Source organism: Leuciscus leuciscus (assembly GCF_965113295.1).
Source record: "Leuciscus leuciscus genome assembly, chromosome: 14".
Lineage (NCBI taxonomy): Eukaryota > Metazoa > Chordata > Actinopteri > Cypriniformes > Leuciscidae > Leuciscus > Leuciscus leuciscus.
The window spans coordinates 35,037,755-35,048,432 of record NC_138738.1 but is presented as its reverse complement, the minus strand read 5'-3'; positions in this window follow the sequence as shown (position 1 = coordinate 35,048,432).

Here is a 10,678-nt window from a genome sequence, read left to right as displayed (position 1 = left end):
AACTGTTTTAATTATTCTTATTTATTTTTATTATTTCAATTTCTTCTATGTAAAGCACTTTGAATTGCCATTGTGTATGAAATGTGCTATATAAATAAACTTGCCTTGCCTTGCCTTGCCTTGCCTTGCCTTGCCTTGCCTTGCCTTGCCTTGCCTTGCCTCTTTGGATGCACACTTTCGAAAATCTGCTAGAAACAGGTTAAACTCGGCTATAGTCACACCTTAAGGAAACTACTCCCATAGTATCACGGATATGTTTAGTTTCATTGTGTTTAAGGGTCCACTTACATGACAACAATGTACCGAAAATGGAAAAGTTTTTCCTTTGCGTTTTTCGTGTGCAGACGACAACGTTGTCAAAACGATCCCCATTCACACGGATCCGTAAAAACAACTACAAACGATGTGTTTTTCATGCCAGGCCAGTAGTGGGCGATGTCACTTTGTAAAGAAACACTACGCGCCTATAGACTGAACACATAATACTCAAGCACACAACGACACAGAGACGATAATGGTATCGTTTTCAAAAGTTTGTGTTTTCAGGCCCTCAAAATGCCATTGTCATGTAAATAAACAGCCAAAATGCATTAAAAGTTTTCAGTTTTTTCTCTATTTCTGTTTGCCTGTTTTCCTATTCCTTGTTAGTTTATATGGTTAGCACTTGATTTTTTGATTATGTGCACCTGGTTTTTATCTAGTTTCCTTTGTTTGTATCTAATATTTATACACCCTGTGTTTCAGTTGCTCCTCGGGTGGCACAGTGGCTCAGTGGGTATAGGTCCCGAGATCGAGCCCTGACTGTCGTTTCTGTGTGGAGTTTGTGTCAGCGTGGGTTTCCTCCAGGTTCTCCGGTTTTCCCCACAGTTCAAAGACATGCAGGTTAGGTGGATTGGGTATGCCAAATTTTCGTGTGTGTGTGTGTGTGTGTGTGTGTGTGTGTGTGTGTGAGAGAGAGAGAGAGTGTGTGTGAATGTGTTGTGTCAGGAAGGGCATCCGGCATAAAAACCTGTGCAAATCAAGTGTGTGTGAAGTGGACCCTGCAAATGAGCGGGAATAACGCTAGAAATATGGTTTCAGTTGCTCTTCATTTGTTCTTGTTAATGCATTGTTTGGTTAGGGTTAGGTTAGTGTTCCTGTGATCTCCTGAGTATATTGAATAGTTAATAACGTCTGTTAATTAAGTCTCCTTTGTCTTTGAGTGCTGAACAGCAACAGCAATTCAAGAAAAAATATATATCTTTGTATTAAGCAAAGCAACACATTAAAATCATAAATTGTAAAATTAGTTTGTTTTGTTTCAAAATCATATAAATGTATGAGATGGCTATGGGGAAAAAGCTCACCAGTGTTGATACAAATACTTACATTTACATTTACATTTATTCATTTAGCTGACGCTTTTTATCCAAAGCGACTTACAATTGCTATATATGTCAGAGGTCGCACGCCTCTGGAGCAACTAGGGGTTAAGTGTCTTGCTCAGGGACACATTGGTGTATCACAGTGGATTCGAACCCGGGTCTCTCACACCAAAGGCATGTGTCTTATCCATTGCGCCACTACCACCACCACTACCACAAAAATACTTAAGCTAAAGTAATATGTTTTGCATAATATGATTGTTCATCAAATAATTATTTCAACAAATAATTTTTATAAATGAAATAACTTAATTTACCAACAGCAGCGGCACTTTTTACCCCAAATACAATGTTTACGTCTTAAGTTATATTTTAAAGTACAGTTTATTTAATTACTTTGAACAAAACTTTGTTCAACATAAATTTGTCTCAAAATATATTTAGTAATTTTAACGATTCCCCTTTGCTACATAAATCTTTTAAAAATGTCTAATATTAAATACAATATAATAATGTTAAAAACATTAAATATTAGATTGACTAATTAACTCTTTTTATGTTGATGGCCATTCAAAAGTAGTTGTGTATTCTGATAAATATTGCAAATATTTCATTATTTATAGTAGGTGTTTTTTGGAGGTCTCTTTAACACGTGAAAAGCTTTGACAATCACATTTCTGCTTTTTTAACCTGGCCATCGTGATTTATAAGTTGGCCTATATTTCCTTCTATAATATAGCCTATATATCCTTTACAAGTATATTTACTGTTAGCATATTTTCCTTTTCTTCATCTATGCTGAGAGACAATCAAAATGATTGTCTGTGGCAATCAACATGTTATATATGCTCTACAAAGACAGGTTCAGAATATTCCTTTTAGCGCCTGACAAAGCCACCACAGCACAGTCAATCAGCTCCGTTTCACAGCCACGCCAGTGATTCAGCTCATCTGATGTTCATCTAATGCTGTGCACTCAGAAAGTACAACGCTCTTGCACAGAATCAATCATTCACTCTGACGGTGAGCCTGATTCAGATGGGCCAAAGAAAGAGTCAGTCTCTATGCATTATGCACGTTTCACTCTGCAGACAGAATGAGCCGCTGCATGTTTGATGAGTGAACGGTTACTCGTGATAAATGCTGGAAGATAGCACTGGCTCCCTGATCTGTTTGTTTAACAGGAAGCTGTAGTAAATGCATGAATGTCTACGGGGAATATGGGGGGGATAGATTTGTATAACAGACGGCCGGTGAGTGGTATATAATATGTATTGAGCTTGTGTGAAGATAGGGTCCATTAATCTGTTGTATGAAATCTATCTTATACCCCTGACTGACAGTAATGATAGAGTGTGAGAGGACAAAGACTGGCAGAACACTGTGTCAGGAGAGAAAGATTGAGAATAAAACTATATACATATATATACATACATACACACACACACACACACACACAGTGTGACAACTTTTTCCTGTGGTTCCAGAGTGATTTATCACATGGCATTTACGGCTCATGTGACCGGCAGCAAGTAGGCCGAGCAACTGCCATTTCGTTCAATCTCATTAATATTAATCTGTATATTTACGTAAAGTTTACACATACAATATGGATGTATTGACAGCTTTTAAAATATAAAAATATTAACGTTTGTGCATCTTTCAAATGTATTTAAAACATATTTTTGAGCCACATCCCTATACATAACGCTTCACATTAGTATATGTAAAATGCAAATAAATGTATTTAAATGCTATTATATAGATATTTGTATGGTGCATTTTAGAAATAGCTGTCTTATGATAAACAAAATAAAAGTTAAAAGATTAAACAATAATGACATGATGACAGAATTTCATTCAATTTAACATTTTAATGTTTAGGCTTTGGTAAAGTGATGGAATCCAAATAGGTAATCAAACTGAAAATATTTAATAAGTTGATTTAATACAATAAAATCAACCTATTTATTCCATATATATATATATATTATATGAACCTGAAAGGATTTGTAAATATTTGCATTTCGCTAAAGTTGTTTATATGTAAACACTGTCAATAATGCAAATGTGCAAAAATGTGTTTATCACTTCTTTGTACAAATACATACAGTTATGGTGGTCATTGAAATTAATAGGATTCATATGTTTTTTCCTGATATTATAGGTCTTCTTGACACCTTGAGGGGAAGTGACTTCATACATTCTCTAACAATCACCTCAGCAGAAGTTATATTTGCAAGAATGACTCAGAGAAGTTTCTCTCTTCTCATTAGAACTAAAGTCTACTTGGCAGTGACTGCGGTGTCTAATTCTGTCTGATTATATGGACTACTGGCCAAAGAAATCCCTATGGATTCAGTCATCACATTAGCATAAAAAGCCAGATATTCAGTATCATGCTCATAACAGACCATGAGAGTCATAAGAGTCGAATTTGCAGTGTGCATTTCTCTATTTATTTAGATTTATTTGTTTGTTTTTCCACCCCAGAGGTAGCTCACAGCAGTTAGTATTTTTAGCAAACTCTGCATTAATGAAAGTGAACAGCCTGGAACAGATTTCTCCCGTTTACAACAGTCTGTCTTGTCTGGGACGCGGTAAAGAGCTTCTAATTGGGTGGCATTTACTTCATTTGAACTTTTCATGCAGTGTCAGGTTTTATGGTCTCATGGGCACTAGCTTCAGATAAAAGTAGTTTACAGATACAACAGTGTGGTTAAATAATTCCAGACTTGATGTAAAGGAAATCGCACATTATAATTTATAATAAAAAGTGTCACCATGCAATTAATATTCAGTCAGTATGTTTCCATCCAAAATTGTGAATTTAACTTGTGCGCATAATCAGAATATCACATAAAACATTTGTGAATAAAGCAACGTTTCCATCCCATGTGTTCAAAAGATCACTTCACTTCCAGGGAAACTGATGCAAAATATCTGCAATAATATTAGAAGTTTCTGCAATCGGGGAAGAAACTGTGGCTCTTTTTTCCTATATACATGACGCAATAAACGCTGTCATGTTACCTTGTGTCTGAATGCCTGGTGTTTGTGAACGCAACCATGTACGACACTTCTGGGAGGGAATTAAACCAAATCATTTTAATGACAGACTTTGGCTGAGGCATTTCAGAATAACTAAAACGACATTTGAGATTATGTGCAATGAAACTGTGCATCTTGGCAGTTACAACCAGTGTTTTTATGCACTATCCCAAAATTCACATACAAATAGGTGGATGGAAACATGGCCAGTGATGCATTCAGTTTGGTTTGCTCTTGAGTATTATTATGCTTTAGTTTGTGAGTGAGTTGCATTCAGATTTGGTCTCTGTACTACATGACTGTGCAGTGACCTGCAAAGCTTTGTGCTGTACTCCTTTATAGCTGTCGACATCTATCACACTACAACACTTCAAAAACATCCTCTAAACTACTCTTAAACCTCTCAAAGAGCTTCCCTTTTCCCAGCGGACAAGGCATTGTGGTAACAGCGCGAACAAACAGGTAGTCCTGCACCAAAGTGCAACAAACAATCTGCGACATTCATCTGCTCTAACCTTTCAGTTTTTTACCCGTCTCAATGCAAGAGTCTGTGAGAAGCATGCCAGATGAAGCCTAAAACACTCGTTCCCCTGTTCTATTCTTGGCTGCTTGCACAGAGCAGATAATATAAAGGCTGGTATGGTAGAAAATGGACAGGCTGGGAAATTAGGAAAGGTTTAATGACTGATGCTATCTCTCTGCACTTTGAGAACTAGCAGTCAGTAATTAGAGCTGGTAAATTAGAACCCATTCAGGCTAAAGACTATCATTCACACAGTGCTTATAGAACAGCTCCTAAGTGCATTATCTCTGCCTTTGATCTCTATCGAAACATTTAGTCTCCTACTTCGCCATGCATTTATGTATTTAGTCTCCAACAAGTATAAATTCTGCTTTAAGTGTAACAGGTTTCAAATATAATCGTAATATATATTAACAATTTCGAGTAATTTAGTTTTTATCTTATGGGATGCCATTTGACACTTTATTTGAGTAAGCATTTGAGCTCAAAAGTTTACATACCCCTTACAGAATCTGCAAAAATGTTAATGTCCATAAAATGTAACTACACTGTAAAAAAAAAAAAATACATCCCCAAGTCAAAAATTTCTAGTGACTGGTCACATCTAAATTTTTCAATTAGTCTGACGTATTATTTCTCATTGAGCCAATGTTAACAGACTATTGCAACAAGAATTGCACTTGGGCCAATTGAAAAATTTAGATGTGACCAGTCACTAGAAAATTTTGACTTGGAGAGGTTAGACATTTTTTACAGTGTAAGTAATGCAATTAGTTACTTTTTTAGGGAGTAATTGCAACATTTTAATACATTACTTTTAAAAGTTACTTTCCCCAACACTGTGTATGAGTCCCTCAGTTGTACTCAGTGTGAAAAAATGGATCTCAAAATCATACAGTCACTGCTGGAAAGGGTTCAAATATGCAAAAGAGGATGGAAAGCCAAAGAATGTGCTGGACCTGGAGGATTTTTGAAGAACTGTGGGCAGTTTAAAGCTATAATATGTAAAAAAAAAAAATCGCTGGTAGGGATCGCTAACCTCTTACAATAACAAAGGCGTATGTTGATGACGCATAAGCGGAATTATGGAACTTGCCGTCATGCCGAAGGATCTAATAATGTTTATGGATGAGTGAATACATTGATGTTTTTAAAATGACTGTGGTACACACTGCACTGCCTTTCTTACGCAGGGTGCGATTGCTAATGAGAGACGGATATCAGTGCCACACACGAGTCTCGCGGATATCAAGGAATAAGGACATTTAATTTTACCGAATTACCCGCAAGTGCTGAATTAATACTCACACAGGTCAGTTTATTTGACGAATGAAACTTGTGAGGTAACGCAGCGCTGTTTCACTTGGTCTACACTATCACACTAAACTGCATTTGAGTGTGCTGAAAGTTATAATGTTATTCTTTGTGTTAGTTTATCTTTATGAGACTAGCAGTAAGCTAGATCAACATTAGAATAATACACTGATCATATTCTAACATTTCATCATGTTGAGCTATATAACATTGATTAGTTTTATGTACATTTGCGCGTCTCTGTCAAGTCAAAGTTTGTCATGGACGTGGAGCTCTCGGCATCTCGAAAACGCCACGCTGATATTGATCCTCGTTTTAGTTCTCCTTTTTTCCCAAAGTCTGCTTGCCATGGTCCATTATGTTTGAACGAAACAACAACAGCGTGAGCGTGCCGTTAGGCGTAACACAGTTGTCCACGGCTGTCGCCATGGTTACTATGGCAATACGAGCGGAAACTAGGGATAACGCGGATATTATGTTATTGACAGGCGTAGTGGGACAGGGCGACAGGGAGGAAATATATCACACTGTGCAAGTGATTTTTGGATATTTTATTACAAAAATCTTACATACTGTAGCTTTAACTCCTCAGGACAAACCACTTGATTTTGTGGTAAATTCACTTCAAGCAAACCGTGAAAAACAGTCTAAATTTAAAATATTTCATTAGACAATTTTTGTGGCTTTTTAAATAGGCAGAGATAACTGGTTCTGACCTTCAGAAAGACTTTTATAAACCACCTCTCACCATCTTTCAGCTATAGAAAATTTGACCTTTGACCTTATATTTGAATATATAAAAATTCTTTACCTAAATTGCTATTGGTTTTGTCCAAACGTGACAATGTAACTGATCTGCTCACAGACTGACGTCTCCATCATGCCATAAAACCTTGAGCAGTCAGTCCACCTTCATCAGAACCAGATCATGTGCATGTGTTCAGCATTTATAGATTCTGTGCTGGGCTCCATATGCAGATTGAGCAATTGACCTGCTTCGACCTTGTTAGGATGCCCAGACTGCACTGGTGCCCTTCCCTGGAACAATGACAGGTTCTTTTACATTTCTGATACTCTGTCTCCATGATACTCTTTTTCTTCATCCATCCACTCAACTGTTCCTATGCATCTTTTTCATATAATTAGAACTCCTCAACTACAGCTCCTTTACCATCATCCTCCTCCCCTCTGCTGCACCTTCTTCTCTCTAACTGTAACGCATCTTCTGTGCCCCCTTTCAAATAATCAAAACTATTGTACAGCATCCCTCCTTCCCTCTAATCATTGCTCCTCTTATGCACCTCCTTCTTTATAGCCATGACTCCTCAACTACACCTTCTTTATAATCTTTGTCACCTCTCCTCTGTACCTCCTTCAATCTAATTGTAACTCAGCTGCTGCACCTCCTTCTTTAGAACATATACTCCTCTTATGCACCTCCTTCTTTAGAACACATACTCCTCTTATGCACCTCCTCCTTTAGAAACAATTTAACTATTGCACACTCGTCCTATTATAATTCTTATTCTGCATCTCTTTCTCTATTGTCATTAATGTCCTTTGCTGCACCTCTTTCCTTTTAATACAGCTTCTACTGCCATTCTTCCCTTTAACCATAATTACTCTATTGTACCTCCTGCCCTCTCATCATACATCTCTTCTACTTCAGCTCCTTAATCATAACCTATGCACCTTTTTCCATCTAATCATAACTACTTTACCTGCACCTTTCTACAAATCAGAATTCTTATGTTCAACCTCATCCCCACTAACTCCTCAACTACAGCTCCTTTATAATCATTATGCCCTCTCCTCCGCTGCACCTCCTTCTCTCTAACCATGACTCAGCTGCTTCACCTCCATCTTTATTATTACTCCTCTACTGCACCTCCTTCCCTCTAATCAAACTCCTCAGTATGTCCTTTAATCATAGCTGCTCTAATGCACCCCTTCTCTCTATAGCTATTACTCCTCAACTACACCTCCTTCTTTATATAATCATTAACTCCTCTCCTCCGCTGCATCTCTTTCTCTCTAATCGTAACTTAGCACCTTCTTTAGAATGATTACTCTTCTACTGCACCACCTTACTTCTAATCATACCTATATTGCGCCTCCTTCTCTTTTCTCACAACTGCTCAACTGTACTTCCTTTAATCATAACTACAGCACCCTCTACTTTCTTATAACTCCCCTTATGTTCCTCCTCCTCTATAGCATTACTCCTCAACACCACCTCCTTATTTATAATCATTATCTCCTCTCTTCCGCAGCACCTCCTTCTCTTTTATCTTTTAACTCCTCAATTACACTTCTATTAATCATAACTGCTGTACTGCAACTCCTTCTTTAGGGAATGATCCTCGTCCTATTTAGCCATTACTCCTCAACCACTCGTCCTCCTCGATAATCATCTCTCCTCTCCTCTCCTCTCCTCTCCTCTCCTCCCCTGCTTGGGCCGTCGTTAGCGGGGTGAATGTTAGTGACGATCCCACGGCCCTGTCTGCTGCACCTCCTTCACTCTAATCAGCTGCTTCACCTCCATCTTTATGATTACTCCTCTGCTCCACCTTCCCTCTAATTATAACACCTCTATTGCACCACCTCCTTTTCTCACAACTCCTCAACTGAACTTCCTTTAATCATAACTGCTCTACTGCACCTCCTTCTTTCTTATTATGACTCCCCTTATGCTCCTCCTCCTCTATAGCATTACTCCTCTACACCTCCTTCTTTATAATCATTATCTCCTCTTCTTCGCTGCACAGCTTCTCTAGTCGTAGCTCAGCTGCTTCACCTCTTTCTTGGAATGGTTGTACTATGTCGCTCCTTCCCTCTAATCATAACTCCTTTATTGCACCTCCTCTTTTATCATAACTCGTCAACGGCACTTCCTTCTCTTAAAACATAACTGCTGTACTGCACCTCCAACTCACAAATCATAACTCCTTTTATGTATCTTTTACACCTCCTTCCCTATCATACCTCCTCTACTGCACATTTGTCCTATTCTTTCTCTGTTGTAATAACTCCTTTACTACACCTCCTCCCTTCTGATTTAATGTATTCTACTGTATTCCTTCTAAACATAATTCCTCTATTGCATTTCCTGCTCTCTGATCATTAATTTTCTTATGTATAATAATATATTATTCTCTTCTCTGAACCTTTAAATTATTTACTGCACCTCCTTTCCACAAATATAAACTCCTCTGTTACATAAACTCCACTCTAACATAACCTTTAATCATAACTTTTCTGTTCCTTATTGTTCTGATTGCCCACAGGCCTCCAACTTCCTTGCTCTGATTCATCTCCTCTCCATCTTTCCTCTGCATATCTCTGCCATCTCTACTTACCTCCTCTTCTCCTCACTTTTCTCTCATTCACGTCTCTTTACTGTACTGCAATGCAGCAGAGCGGAACTGGGCGCAGCTCAGGGAACCTGAGAGACCAGCCCTCTCTGTCAGCTCGCCTGCACTGGCAAGGATGCGTCTTAATCACACTGCACTGCCTTTCTTACTCTCCACATCAGACATATAGTCTACACTGGATGAGTTTGTCTGAAATTGAGACTGATATTGATTCATAGATATGTGCATCAATTGCTCTATAAAAGGATGCTTCCACAAAATACAGATACTTTTCCACAGTGAAAGAGAGGAATCTTCTAGCAAATAAGACTTGTGTATGGTTCTGTATAATTATTATTAAACTAATAACCTACTAATACTATTATTTCCGCTGTATATAGTACGTATACTATGCAAATTTTCTGTATCCATAGAGACCCATGACTTACTGCAAAATGTGTATACGACAGTGTGTAAAATACTGTATTCCACAATGCAGTGCACGTGACTTTATATTTCCAGTGTTATGAATGAACTGGAAATAATTAATTAATTAATCTCCATTTGTAAATATGTCTAGTTTGATTCATGATTTGATTGGGCTGATAACTCTTAAGACACTTTTGGTCAAATGTATTTCGATAGTCCGCATTAGACATTCTACTAGCTAACTATAAGTAACTTTGCAACTACATGTCAACTAACTCTCATTCGAGTATTAGTAGACTGATTAATATCTGCTAACTCTTGATTTTGATGTTAGCTGAACAGCCGTTCTACTGACTGTATGTAACTTATTCTACTAACCCTAACATTAACCTGAGTATACTAATACTTTAATCTAATGAGAGTTGACACGTAGTAGCAATTATTAATTATAACTATTAATTATAGTTAGTAGAATATTTAAAGTGGACTATCGAAATAATGTAACCACATTTTGAAACAAAACTAAATTTAAAAACACAAAAATTTAAAAGAAAAATTCCAGATGCAAAATTTGACAACAGCATAGCGTACTACTGAAATATTTATCATGGTATAATGCACAGGGTTTCACTAAAGAATAGGCA